Source organism: Opisthocomus hoazin, chromosome 22 (assembly GCF_030867145.1).
Source record: "Opisthocomus hoazin isolate bOpiHoa1 chromosome 22, bOpiHoa1.hap1, whole genome shotgun sequence".
Classification (NCBI taxonomy): domain Eukaryota; kingdom Metazoa; phylum Chordata; class Aves; order Opisthocomiformes; family Opisthocomidae; genus Opisthocomus; species Opisthocomus hoazin.
The window spans coordinates 92996-108113 of NC_134435.1; the positions used below are offsets into that span (position 1 = coordinate 92996).

General features: G+C 39.8%; 1 long non-coding RNA gene across 1 annotated transcript; it reads left to right on the top strand.

The window, feature by feature from the left end:
* The first annotated feature begins 659 nt into the window (after positions 1-659).
* Positions 660-14837, top strand: LOC142363957 (uncharacterized). Its single transcript, XR_012766054.1, has 4 exons — positions 660-850; positions 6739-6840; positions 7593-7691; positions 13857-14837. It is a non-coding gene; the product is annotated as an uncharacterized LOC142363957 (long non-coding RNA).
* Positions 14838-15118: the final 281 nt, after the last annotated feature.

Consider the following 15118-nt stretch of genomic DNA (forward strand, 5'->3'; position numbering starts at 1 on the left):
CTGTCTACTAGCACTATCTCAAACAAAATGCCCGTTGCAACAGGATGCACAGCACCTGCATGGCTACACAGCCCCATGTTCAGATCAGAGCTGTACCTGTCCATAAATACACAAATTTCCATTCGCTACAGGTATGAGATTAAAGAACAATTTATTCCTTTTTGTTTGTTTGACGTAGTTGCCTGTAGCAGACCTTGCATACTGTTGTTACCTTGCCTTAATCTTTATTGCATACCACACTGATCCACAGGCATTCAAAATCATTCACATCAGTTACCAGTCATGTTACAGCAAGTTAGCGGTAGCACTTATTTTCTTTGATAGGCTGAATACTTTGGGATCCAGCTCTTTTATCTACATTGCTCTTCCTGAATGAGTGGTGCTTGTGTGTTTAGCATTTTTAAGATACAGGAAGAACATTTCCATTAAAAGTGGTATACAGAATTGAAACTAGGAAGAAAATTACGGTTCAGTAGATAGCTGTGCTTAGTCAGTTCTGTTATTACAGAATTTCAACATTGGTTCATCTTGTGCTTGACTGAAGGGAAAAAAAGAAAAAAAATCTTGCTTATTTATTCCACTAAAAGGAGAACCAAAAGTGCATGGGCTGTCACATGATCTGAGTTTATCTGGCTGAAAATTAGACATCTTGAGTAAGTATTTGAGGTTCTCACTATTGTCAGTGGAGCAAGGCAGGACCTGCAGAAGCCAATTCATCCTACGTCATTTATATACCTGCCCTGAATGAACTGGATGCCTCTCTGTAGACATGTCTCACAGATGACTACCGAAAGATTCTGCATAACTTTTTCTGCATCCATATGTAATCTTTTCGATGGTTAAAAATTAGGTGAGATGAATCCTGGGTTTTGTTTTGCTTGCTTTCTTAGTAGAAGCTGATACAAACTAGTGGTCAGACATTGGAACGGGCTGCCCCTGGAGGTGTTTAAAAAATGTGTAGATGTGGCACTTCGGGATATGGTTTAGTAGGCATGGTGGTGTTGGGTGGATGGTTGGACTTGATGATATTAGAAGTCTTTTCCAACCTATTCTATGATTTTATATTCCGCTCCAGTGTAGCTTTCAATGTTTAATTTTTTAAACTGCTCTTTCATTAAAGCTAATTTGTTGTGCTACTGTGCTTGTAAAAACATCACGGTGCCTTTACAACAGGTTTCCACACAATTACAGCTTTGCCTCTCAGTTATTTTTCATAACTGCTGCTTTCATGACTGCAGCTTACTTCCAGGTCTTGCCAGCCTGTGCTGTGACTAGAAGTAAAGTGGTCTCCGTTACTGTTGGCACTGGATATAACTGAGCTCACCTCTGAATGCAAGGAAAGTTAACCAACTTTCCTATCTTTGTAATTTGTCTACTGTTCTAATATACATTTTGTTTTAATTAGATGCACTTTTCATTTTATGCACAAACATAGTTCCCATGCGTCTGGAACGCCCATTGACTTCTGGCAAAATTCAGTCATTTTCTTTCAGAGATGTTGGTTTTGCCTGGATATGTAATAATAACAGCAGCAATCATGATTTCTCTAGGTTTCTCACTAGTTGTTCAAATACACATGCCTTCGATTGTCTTTATCCCAAATCTCCAATTACCTCATTCTGTTCCCTCCTCTATTTCCCTTGGGACTGTTTTTAATATTCCGGGCTGTAAAACAAGTTTTCATAGATAGCTCTTTAAAAATTTTATTATTATCTAATATTATTATTCTCCATTTGAGAAACAGAAAGAAGAGGGGGTATTCCAGCTTTTTTAAGAAATGCTGTAGAGTTGTTTCTTCCCTGTCATCGTCCCAGAACCAAGCCAGCTGATTTAAAAAGCTGTGACATTTTTACGTATTGTACTGTAGGACATTCTACAGATATTGTACAGTTATTGATAATTTATTTTGCTTTCTGTGCTGTTACATTCATTACAATAAATGTCTATCAGTTTTAGATGGGGTCACAGAGGGAATTATGCACTCATAATTTAAAATGAAATAATACTTAAATTCAAGCAGCCTTTTCAGTCCTATGAGGAGTGAGAAATAGATTTTTATCAGCACTTTTGGAATGCATGGCTTTGCTCTAACGACCGAGATGGACGTCCGCATGTCTGCTGCAGAACTCTTACCCCATTCTGGTACGTGACCCTTCTGTAAACAGGCATGAAATGGGCTTCACATCTCGCTTGCAGTGGTATTGTCTAACCACGAGAGGGAACTCTTCCCTGTGATCACTTTAGGAGCTGGGCGTGGTCTACAAAAATTAAATACAGCATGGGTTGTGTAAGAATCCGTCTGCTTGTTTGTTTTTTCTTTTCTTGATCTCAAACGTTAGAGATGAGCAGAAAGGTGATGTCAACTATTTTCCTCAGAAGTCTAAGGCAGCTGAGGATTTCCCCCTCAGGCTTTCGCGCTCCTATTTAAACAGTTTTTTTAAAAAGTAGTTCTTTTGGCATGCATGACTTAATAGACTTCAAAAGCCTGTAAAGGTTGTGTAATTGCAAAAAACAGTTGCTATACACTAGATGTATTAAAACATTTCCCCTAGTGCCTAAGAGTACCTCTGCTCTGGTGAACTCTCATCTCCAGTTTAGATAATTTGGCTGCGGTTGCTAAGAGACGATGCTTACCTTGGTTCATTGTTAGCCCTGTGACAAATGGTATTAGGTGTCCTATGGTATTAGGATGAGTAAGATGATTAACCGTGTATAAGGCTGTCCTCTGTTGTGCCTGCAGAATTATTGTATGAGAAGTATTAGCAAGGTAGAGGTAAGTAGTGGAAGAAAGGCAAAGCAGATAACAATTGTGAGCGTTCAATGAACAAAGATGACAGATGCCTCTACCAGTGCTGGGGTCTCACTGCTGCTGTGACACAAGCACTCACTTTCCTCCTTCAGTAGTAATAACTTCATGTTCTTCTTTAGACCAAAATTCACTGATGCCATCTGCTGTATGTATCTTTAAAGACGAAGGGTTAAGATGGCAGGCAGACTCAGTGTACTAAAGCTAAGGAAGGCTGCTGACATCAGATTAACACTGGGGGAGGCGGGGAGGAAGGGACTATAAACTGTAGGCGGATATTGTCTTGCCAGAGGAGACTGAGGCCTAGCAAGACCATAAGCATCTGTACCATAACACCCTGGATGAACATATACGTGGAACTGCTATTCACATGAAAGAAAAGACCACAGCAATCTTATTACTCCATAGGACTATAAAAAACTTACTTTCAGAGACATTACAGTTACTTTCTGAATGAATCCTGGCTCTGTAGCTTGACTTAGTGAGGAAAATACTATAAAGCAAAGAGAAAAAAAAAATGAAAAAAACGCAACATTGATTTCAAAACCAGATTGGGCAGACTGTTATGATTCTGTAATCAGACCCTGTGTTTACTAGTAGCCAGAGATCCTCATCCAGGATTTACACAAGGAATGTAAACTTTTTACATTAGTATGAGCTTTACTATAAAGATTAACTGAATGCAATGTAAGGGATGTAAAAAAATGCTGGACAGGTTCTTTGGAAGCAAGGGAATGAGAAAGTAAGCAAGAGTATTGTTGGCTTTCCTTGAGATTTGTTGTCTGCATCAGGGTATCGACTAGGATAGCTAATATCAAGGCATGTGTATCATGCATCTGTACCACAGAACTTTGTCATTAACAACTACTGCCCAGATGACTCTGGTTATCCTAAGTATCACTCTTACAATTTCCCTCTCAATCCAGTTCCTTCACATTAATAGTTTCATTCAATAGCTGAATATCTTGTTTTAAGAGATACAGAAAGTCTTCTGTGTTCACTGGCTTCTAGATACCAGTCTAGTACAAAAAAATGAAATAACTAGGATGATTTTTACCACTCCTTTGCAATTTCGCCTCACAATGACTGTATTTCTCCCCCCCCCCGCCCCCGATACCTACCCAATGCAACTTAAAGGTCTTTTGCAGGAGTTATTTGTAAAAGGCATTGCTTTCATCTGACTTAACATGAAGCTAACAAGCTCAGTAAAGACCTGAAACTACTAAAAGCAAGCAGCGAGCTAAGGCCACCCTCCAAAGAAAGCTACAGTCAAACAGCTTTACAGATCTCTTTATTAGGTAGATGGGAAAAATGGTAGTCCTTCATATTAAGACTGTACTCAAAACATAATAGTCTAACCACACATTAAAAAATAGTTGGTGTGAAACAAATAAGCACGAATATTTCAAAAAGTGAATAGGCAAATAAGAAAATGTGGCCTTATTAATAAATTCAGCTGTTAACAGTAAAGGCGAAGATGTAATTATTTTGCTAGCTGGTTATGACTGAACTTTTAGCAACTTTATGAAGAGCCGAGTAAGAAATAGTTTGATGTGCTGCTAGGTGCGGGCACCCACTATTGTCAGTGGACTGAACTGACCCCAGTGACACCCGTCTGTCACTGTGAGCAAGGCCCTGATGAACTGTTCAGATTACATGCCTAGATTGCATCTGTCCAAAGGTAGATGAGCTTAATCCTATACTATCCACATTGTTACATAGTCAAGCACTGTTATAAATCTACCTAATTAAATGCTATTTTCAAAACTCCTGCCTTGTGTTGCCACATTTGGAAAGCGGGGTCCCAGTACAACAGAATCCTTGGATGTGTGTCATTTTATGTATAAGAATAGTCATATGAGGTTTTTTGTGTTCTGACATCTTCAAGACATGGGCTAATAATATACGAATTCCCCTGCTCAAACTGAAGTATGTACTTGAGCGCTTTTCTAAATTACAGCCTGTATGAGGAAAGTTTGCAGCATTTATTTTTAAATGACATAACAGAAAGGCAAAGGGGAGTTGCATGAGGACAATTACTGTCTGTCATGCAAATATTGAACTACTGTGATTCAGTCAAGACATAAAGCTGTAAGACAGAACATCTCACTACTTACATTGCTTAAGAAGGGCCTAATCAACATAAGACCCTACTTTACTTGGTGGTTTAACTAAGTGGTATCTGCGCACTGTTTCTTTTTTGCACTAAGGCAAGTGTCTCTGGGAAACGGCAGCACATGAGCAACAAGAACTTGTAGCCTGAAGTAGAAGGGACAATAAAAGAACAGCATGCCTAATCTTGTTCTTTCATGGGAAAATTTAGTGATTTGACAATGCAGTTTTAAATGACATTTCCTACTTTCTGTAGCACAAACAGTGCTAAAAGTTGTGTTTATTTACAAGTTATCACAAGAACACAGAGTCAAACCAGCCTGACAGCAAAATGTTTGGGAGTTAGACAACAAAACACTAGGAATTAATCATGGAAATACCTATGAGCTCTTAACTATAATGCATTTCTGCTTAACCTGGAATGTCTATGCAGAATACTCTCCCTCTTGTTGTGATGGTTCACTAATAGAACAAAAACAATCTGCTACTACGTACTTAAGATGTTGTAGCAAGGACAGTGGCTTATTGTTCTGTTGATTTGTCTTAGAATTCTCAAACCTCATGAGTTTGGTTTTTTTTTTTCCTGTCTCACTGCAGTGCTGTATAGGAAGTAGCTTGAAAAAATGATTGTGTTATTACAGCAATCTCTCTCATATTCCCTTCAGCCTGTAACAGGAATTCAGGAGGTGGGAGTTTCTTTTTGGATGACACTGGCTGATAATCAAATCATAGTACCAAAGGGAGATTCTACCTCCTCTGCAGAGGCGATTAATTGGCTTCCACTTCACAACAGCAATGCACCCCAGCCACAAGACACAGTACCCTCACACACGCACTTGTGTTTGAAAATGGTCTCTTGTTTGTACTTGTGCACAGGTATATTTTCTTTTCCATTAGTCAGCTTCACAGAATCACAGAATGGTAGGGGTTGGAAGGGACCTCTGTGGGTCACCCAGCCCAACCCTCATGCCGAAACAGGGTCACCTACAGCAGGCTGCAGAGGACCTTGTCCAGGCAGGTCTTGAATATCTCCAGAGAAGGAGACTCCACAGCCCCTCTGGGCAGCCTGGGCCAGGGCTCCGTCACCCTCAGAGGGAAGATGATCTTCCTCATGTTCAGACGGAACTTCCTCTGCTTCAGTTTGTGCCCATTGCCCCTTGTCCTGTCGCTGGACACCACTGAAAAGAGTCTGGCCCCGTCCTCCTGACACCCATCTTTGAGATATTTATAAGCATATATTAGGTCCCCTCACAGCCTTCTCTTCTCCAGGCTCAACAAGCCCAGCTCCCTCAGCCTCTCCTCACAGGAGAGATGCTCCAGTCCCCTCACCATCCTTGTAGCCCTCCGCTGGACTCTCTCCAGCAGCTCCTCATCTTTCTTGAAGTGGGGAGCCCAGAACTGGACAGAGTACTCCAGATGGGGCCTCACTAGGGCAGTGTAGAGGGGGAATTTTCCAGGTAAGGGGATAGTATTATTTTTCTCCACTTTCCTATCTCATGCTAGCACATGCTCAAGTGTCGTAGGTGTAATCATGCACACACACACATACACTACAGTATATCACTTTATATGTATTTTTTTAATTGACTAAACATAGCCAAAGTACCTGAACATTTCAAAGGCAGATCTCTAACCTACTCAGTCTGTGGTAGCAAAGGGCAGCAGAAAACTGCAGGATGCCGTGCAGTGACCGCAACAGCCACAGTCTCTCTGGCAAATAAAGTAGGCCAAGGCCCCTCTTGTCTCTGGACAGCGAGTGGCATGGCACTTGGTACGCATGTGTGCTCCTTCCACCTCCACCCTCTGTTCTCCCTCTAAAGGAAAACAAGATGGATTTGTCCAGACGGTTACAGAGACCAGTCCCTGAGCTTCCTGAGTCACCTGAACTGTGCCTGACCCACGGGAACACTCTGAGGAGCAAGGTAACAATTCTGGAATGCTGACAGCCACAGAGCTGTGCCAAATGCACGACCCAGCTAATAGCTGTCTTAACCATACTGGCGTACTATGTCTTTTTTGTAATATCTGAGAAGTGAAGAGGACAAATAATCTTTTAATCCATTTAAACTTCCTGGATGCATTTCCTAAGAGATTAAGTCTTTCACTTAGAGAATAGTCGCTTTCAATTCCAAAAATAGCATTTTTTTCTTATTATTTTGGCTCTTCCCAAAGCAAATATCATTTATATTTTGTTGGGTTTGCCTACGGAGCTGGCTAGGATGTATAAATATAATTTTAAATAAGCCAATATGAGAAGTTAATGGGAGTTTAAATTGAGATCAGTAAGAACACACATTTTACGGATTTCTTGAGTAGGAGCAACAGCTCACAGATCAAGTATTGAATACTATATTGTTCAGAAACATTCCTTTCTTCATGGATGTTATCAGCATTCATGCTGTATTTGACGGACTGGTACACAAAGTAAATAAGATAGTGAGTTTTCCCAAATTCCTATTCTACAACAGTTAAAAATACAGTGCTAGATACTACTTTGAATCAAAACAGATTTAAAAATGCACAGTCAAATATTTTTTTCCTCTCACTTATCTTACATGTTGTTAATGAGAGTCCACCACCTATCATTACATCTGGCAGTTAACTTCTGAGTAAAGAACTATAATTTGGCTTTTCTGTATTATAAGTGGCAGATATAACACTTTTTTTTTTCCAGTTTGCTTTCATGAGTGCTAATAAGCACTGCTGCATTGCTGCAATCACCCGGGTGAACAACAGCTACGTTGAAACCACCTACAGCCCTGCACTAGAATAGGTACTCTTCTCTTACTATGTCCTTGGTTATAAATCTGTCCTTCTAGAGGGTTTGCTGTCATCCTCAGTGATTCTCAGAAGCTCAGTAGGTTACAGCCTTTTTCCTCTCCTAGTTTTCATATACTTTGTTTTATTCCTAATTGTAGCTTAAAATTGTGCTTAAAATTGTGCAAATCCCTTGCATTTCTTGTACACAATTTTCCAGGTAAGGGGATAGTATTATTTTTCTCCACTCATTCCTCAGATGTCCATTTGCCTCTTTTCCTTAAAAATACAGAATAGAGAGTACTGGCGGGGGTGTGTGTGTGTGTGTTTATGTGTGGAGGGTGGGCGGAGGGAGACCCCTCCCTAGGAAGCAAGCTGTAGCAAAACTAAGCTTGTGTTTCTTGTGAGCGTCAGTGCTGCTTCTGGATCAGTATCCATGGAAACCTGATTTCCCATCTTGCTGCAGGAATTAACTGAAGATCCCAACCCACTTGCTCAGGGAATCACTATGATATTAATTCACGTCAGGCTATCAGGCTCACTTTATTATATCAGATACTCTTTTCATTACTTTTTATCAGAACAAAAGGTTAAATTAGCTTCCATCAACCTAACAAGAAAACCTCATCTAAATCTTTACTTCCTCAAAACTAGTGCACAGCACATAGAGGCTACATCTTGGAAACCAGTGATTTCGAATGGAGCTTGGCCAAATGTCAGCAACAGAAGACAGTACACAGTTGGGAGTGCTCTATGCAAATCTCCTTTCCCGCATTGTATACTCAGCTCTATTTTTCACCAATGCCACTAGCTGGATTATCTTGGGGGAAAAAGTCACTGTCCACCCTTCAGCATCAGAACATACTTTCCTCTTCCACAACTCATTCTGTCCTAGGATATAACATGCAAAGCATCAGAAAGAATACACCAAAAGGGACTTTTGCCAGGGAATATTGTTTCCAGACTTCTCTCTGAAGGCTTTTCATTAATTACAAATATAAGCATGCAAAGTTTCCAAAGGGTCTGCTCCTGGATCGCCCATCTCTGGATATCTACCTTTGAACTTTCTTTCTTCTTGCTTTTATTTCCCACTTAATTCTATAGTTGTTGTCCCCATTCCCTTTATTTCTCCCCGACTTTCAAATCGTCTTGTCTACTCTATGTCTTTTCTGCTTGGACATTGATTTTCTCTGTTTCATCTTTCAGATACTTTGTATTTAGCAGCTGGTCCTTTTGTAACCACGGCAACTACATCATGATGTCAGCAAAGGATCTCACTACTATCTGAGGAACTGGATCTCATTAAATGCCAGGCATGCTGCGTGAGCTGACGTTTAGTATCCTGCTCCCAAGGGAGGGGTTTTGTTTGGAGGCTTCTATGTTTTGTCTGTGAGCCAGGAAAGGCCAATTTCTTATGTTATCCAGTATCCTTCAGACAACTGCCCTTCTCCATCTCTAGTTTGAACTACTGAGATACAGTCCCTCCCACAGATGTGGACTGTTCAAGCAGCATTATCACAGGAAAGATGGCAAGGATGTTACCATAGACCGATCATAGTCCTTGGGTTAGATCCAAGAAGTTACACTGTGTTGTTGTCTTACACGCCAAACACTGACAGTTTATGAGAAGAAACTGGTCTCAAGCCATAATCCCAGGTGCTGCAAAAGCTGCATATAATTGCTACAGAATAGTTTTGGATTCATGGACAAATCTAAGCAGCACTGTTTTCTCTGACTAGTAAATGCAGGTAGGGGAAGAGTGAAAGTAACATTTTGAACTGACTTAGTGGCAACTAAAGACAAATTAGACAAATACTTAAGAGGATGTAGAAATATCATAGACCAGTGAAGGACTGTACCAGCGTACAAGGACACCAGTATTCTTAAGAGAAATAATTTTCCCTTCTAGCTGGATTTACAAATTACATGTTGTGTTACATTGTTACTCACCACCAAGACTGAGAACCCCATCTGTGATTGACCACTCCTCAGCTTCAGGCTGCAATTTCCCAGCATCAGACTCTTCAGGCATCTAGGGATTCAAATGCTGTCAGAGAGAAGAGTTAGCCAATGCAGACTTCCAAGGTGAGGAGAAGTTAGTAAGCAGGCACCTACTTCCCACCCATATCAAAGCTATACCTTCTCTGGGTTGCTCTTCTCCCGCTATAAAAACACCAACTCACTTGTACTTCCTTCCTCTTTCTCCTTATGTCAATAAAGACCATCAGGTGCTGTGAATCTAAAGTCCTGGGATAAAGTAACACCTCAGTGAAAACACCTGCTTTATGTTCAGCTGCAGTAAGAATATCAGTTGTTTTACTCTATGAAAGTGCTGACAGAAACCATAACAAAAAAACCCACAAATTCATTGTACAACTTCTTCTGTCTTTCTTCACTCAGTTCAGGCTACTTGGACTTCAAGAAGAACCTTAAAAATAGTGAAGCTAGCAAATGCAATTTGATGTGAGCTTAGAATGAAAGGGCAAACACAATGAAGTGATGAGGCAGCAAGTCTAGAACAAATAAGCAGAAGTACTTTTCTGTAGTAATACACAAAGGAACTCAACACTGCATGATGCCGTACAGACCATAAGTATAAACAAATACAAAATGGACTACATAAACTCGTGAAGGATAGATCTATTAGTGGCTATTAAACACAATTTTGAGAAGCAGCCTCTGGCTCAGGAATCACCTAATGGTATGTTGGACAGTGGGTGCAGGAGAAAGAAAGATCACTTTAGACTAGCTTTGTTACGTATTATCAGCACCCACTATTGGAAACTCACAGCCAAGAATTAGATGGGTTAAGGAGACCTGATCTGTCAGTTTTTTTCCAAAGGCAAAGCTCAATAAAGTACAGAAAAACTCTCCAAAAGTTCAAAAGTCTTGCCTTTACAAAAGGTACAATTAAGATGCAACACAACTCTTAAAAAAACCCCAACAAATAAGAGAGCTAAATACATAATCTCTCAGAATATAACAGTATGAACACCACGAAACAAAAGGAAACACATTTTTGCACAGTACCTAACCCATGGAACTGCCATGAAATACCACGGAGACACACATTCAGCAGATGCAGAAAACACTGAGCACTACATCTGGTTAACAACATGTTTCAACGTGGATTTATTTTAGAGAGAGACTCCTCCCTCTCCCACTATCGCTGCCCCTTCATAGCATAACCAAATTAAATCTTGGTAACTAGCAAACAGAAGCACCATTAACCAGGTCAAGACAGTTAACATTCCTTGCAATCATCTACCTCTGAATCACTCAGTACCATCAGAAATACGAACACAGGTTGGCTAGACCATGTATCTGAGGTAATTCAGAAGTTGTGTCCGGAGTTTTTTTGAGACGGGTTTAAAGTTTGCCATAAGAACAACAGGAAAAGGAAATTCTGTGTATTTCAGACCAAAGGCTAATTAAATCAATTGTTTTTAAATTAGAGACTTAAGAAGAAACAAAAAACATATTCCTGTTCCATTATGACAGAAATTTCAAACCAGTATCTTCAAATCTGAAATACTAATGAGAAGATCTTATTGCTACTGCATACTACACATAGCATTCTGTTTGGCTTGTTTTCGACAAGCAGTTACAGTTCTTGTACACAAATTAGGTATTGCCAAACCCCCTCATTTTCACATTAATTTGCCTTTCTTTGCTGTCCTTAAGAAAATAAAATATAGTATTTCTCAAAAAGGTATGCACTAGTTCAACTTCAGGTGCTCTATTTACCTGTATTTGTTTAGTAGGTCAGACAATGTTATCAGCGAAGTTCCTTCTGGCCTTCAGAACTTCTATAAACAATCTTCATGCTTCAAACTGCCTCCTCCTATTTTGCCTCTTCAGGCTTTCATTTTTCGCTTCTCTACAACATTGTTGCAGCTTCCACCACTAGTCAGACACAGTGGCCAATAATTTGCTTTTGCCTGGAAATGTTTTGGTGTAGCAAGGTGTAACATAGCAGTTCTACCAAAGCTATTTAAGATTTTCTCTGTACCAGTGCAGATAGCTTCCCTCCCGCTTTCCCGCACCTCTCCCCCTCTGCCCCCCAGCTTCTTTCTTTCTATATTTGCAACGGTGTAAGTGAAAATGGCTTTTGCTACACCAAAGGAAGCAACATCTGAAAAGGAATGGAAGAACCAGTGATTCCTCAGCCACTAGTCTAGCAGCTAAAACCCGAGTCTCAATGCTAGTAATTCTCTTTTTTTTCCCCCTCACTTTAGCAAAAGAAATCTTTTGGCAAGCATTTCTTAGTCTCATATTCATCCTCCTTTTCTGAAGAATCAAACATCTACTCTTTTCAGTATTTCACATGGGTTTCAAAAAGAGTCTTTGGGACCTACAGTGAAGAAAGGACCCAAAATGATTCAGAATCTTCCAAAAGCAGCAAGAACCGTGCTACCCATTTTCCTTTGTTTGTAAACACATTTCCTCCGCTATGCAACTCCACAAAAGTCACTGAAGTGAGAAAAAAGTCTCATTTTTACAGTTTATGAAGCACAATATCTCTGCTTCTGCTTTTGTGGCTTTCCTGAAGGGCAACTTCATCAGTTTAATGCATTGGAGGCAAGGAAAGAGGAGAGAACTTTTGCATGAGGAATTATTTTTTGGCAGCAGAAGTTTCTGCCAATGCCGAGAATGGCACAGCCCTTTAGAGAAGGAAATCCAGAGCAGGTCAGCTCTGGTTTCTTATGAAATTTTTGTTAGGGATAATACCGGTAACCTAACTAAGCTTGTCAAGTTTGGAGTAAGTCCTCAGATTTCCTTTATAAATAAGGCTAGGATACAAGAGTGTTTCAGTATGTAAGTACTAGTATTTTCTTTCATTCATTAGACTGAAGAGTTTACTTAAATTTTCACAGACTGAACTGTGATCATAAAAGAAAAAAATCAGCTGAAAATCAGCAGCTTCCATTTCAGCTTTCTTGTTGCGATAAATACTTGAACTACGGGGTTTAGAGGATATAGCAGTGCATTGATACTCATATTTCTCCTCCCCTACTACAGAGAAGCAGACAGGCCCCTGACTTGCTCTTTCAGTTCTTTCTATACCGCTGTTATTTTTAGTTTGGCAAAGTTTTGCCTCGTGAAGTTTCAGCTGATCTATATAAAAGAGAAAAACGGAGTACAAGAATACAATTAACAAAAACTGTGCCACAAATTACAGAATCACAGAATGGTAGGGGGTTGGAAGTGACATCTGTGGATCATCTGGTCCAACCCCCCTGACAAAGCAGGGTCACCTAGAGCAGGTTGCACAGGACCTCGTCCAGGCAGGTCTTGAATATCTCCAGAGAAGGAGAATCCAGAATCCCTCTGGGCAACCTGTTCCAGTGCTCCGTCACCCTCAGAGTGAAGAAGTTCTTCCTCATGTTCAGACGGAACTTCCTCTGCTTCAGTTTGTGCCCATTGCCCCTTGTCCTGTCACTGGGCACCACTGAAAAGAGTTTGGCCCCATCCTCCTGACACCCACTCTTAAGATATTTATAAGCATTTATAAGGTCCCCTCTCAGCCTTCTCTTCTTCAGGCTAAACAAGCCCATCTCCCTCAGCCTTTCCTCATAGGAGAGATGCTTCAGTCTCCTCATCATCTTTGTAGCTGTCTGCTGGACTGTCTCCATCTTTCTTGAACTGGGGAGCCCAGAACTGGAAAATTCATGGGCAACAGAATTGTCTTCCCGTCTTTCAGGAAGACTTAAAAATACTTTTAACAATGGTTTAACATATTTAATTATATGTGATCATACATTTAATTATATGTGACATTTAACTGACATTTCTTCTCCAGTTTTTCTTGCACATCTTTAAAATATACCTGTCTTTCCATATTTGCACTTGCCAATGTAAACACTTGGTCATTTAGGTCTAGCTCATGTCTCAGATGCAAAAACTGGGTAATTACTTTCAAGCACAGCTGCTTTGCATTAGATTTTAACCTGCAGCAGTCCTAAATGTTATCACTAGTTTCCAGAGGCAATCAGTACCTGCTGATTCTAGCATATCCTAAATTCTCCAGATATTTTACTTTCTAAAAAATTAACTTACTAAATAGTCCCAAAATCTGTTTCTTGCTAATCAGATATGTTTCACTTCACATTCAATATGGTTGAATGAAATTAATTCTAACAGATTAACACATAAACTTTCTTCTTTCTTGTCTTTTCAGATAGCAACATATTACTCTTGGATAGCACAAGACTTTGAAATTCACCTGTAAACTGCTTTGGGTAACCTTCAGAGAAGAAAACATGTAACCTCTGTCTCCAACATACAATGATGTGGCTGTCGTTGCCTACCGCTAAGTTTTAAGATGTACAGAAAGAGTTCATGTCTATACTTCTCGGTAGTGTAGATGATTTATTATATTACCCAGTGCTTTATTAGATTAGTATGAACTTGCAGTTAAAAAAACAGACATATTCTCTGTTTCATATTATATACACAAATCACAGTATGGACAAATGGATCGACTATTTTTGCCCTGAGAGTTCCAAGTTAATTTTGTTGTTGACACCCACTCAAAACACCAAATAAACAGGCTTATTTCCTTAGTAGAGAGATATCAATATATTTTCTTATTTGTGTTCAAAGAGCTAGAGCCTACACTTAGTGCCACTGTAAAAAGGAAAATAGATTTGAACACTTTCATGCTTTAAGAAAAATAAAATACATTACAAGACCTAATTACTGACAAAAAGGGCCATTTTCTCAGTATGCAGGACAAGAGATGTGGAAAAATAAATCCTTCTTTCTCTTACGTTTGGGTCTTGTCCAAGCTTACACTTCACATCACAGTTTGTCTGCCTTCTAGTAAGGCATACATAAATAAAAACAGAGCAGCTTCACACTTTTATTCAAGTTCTACATGGCAAGTTACCTGGGAAAAAAGGTAACTAGATGGTCTCTTCTATTAACGTACATTCTTCCTTTGACTCAGCTTCAGTTTCTTCCACAATTAAAGGACTAAGGCAAAACCAGGCAATCCAGAGATCCAGACTTCAAAGCAACAATGAAATTGTAGCTAGGCAGCTTGGAAAGCAAGTGATAAATAGAGTTTAATTTTTGGCTGAAGTTAGATTCGGGCTATTTTTTTGTAGATTAGGCACAGGTAATCCTGTCCTTGTCATGGCAATTACAAAGCTGGTGAAATAAAGATTCATGTCACTTTGTCATTATGAAATCTGCTACAGAAAAAGTCTTACTCATGCTTTTGATTAGCAAGTTGGTGTCGTCGGAGGCAAGAATGTTCATAGCATATTACACTGTGGCTGTATCTACACCTTATCAAAACCATCTTGAATATTTGCCCTGAGATCTCTCACTCACCTCAATTAACAGTGTGCTATTTCTGGTTCCTGAGTGGCTGTGGAAGGGAGGCTGTCAGCTTCTCATGTTGGCCTGGGCTGCCAGCTGCATGGGAAATTGGGA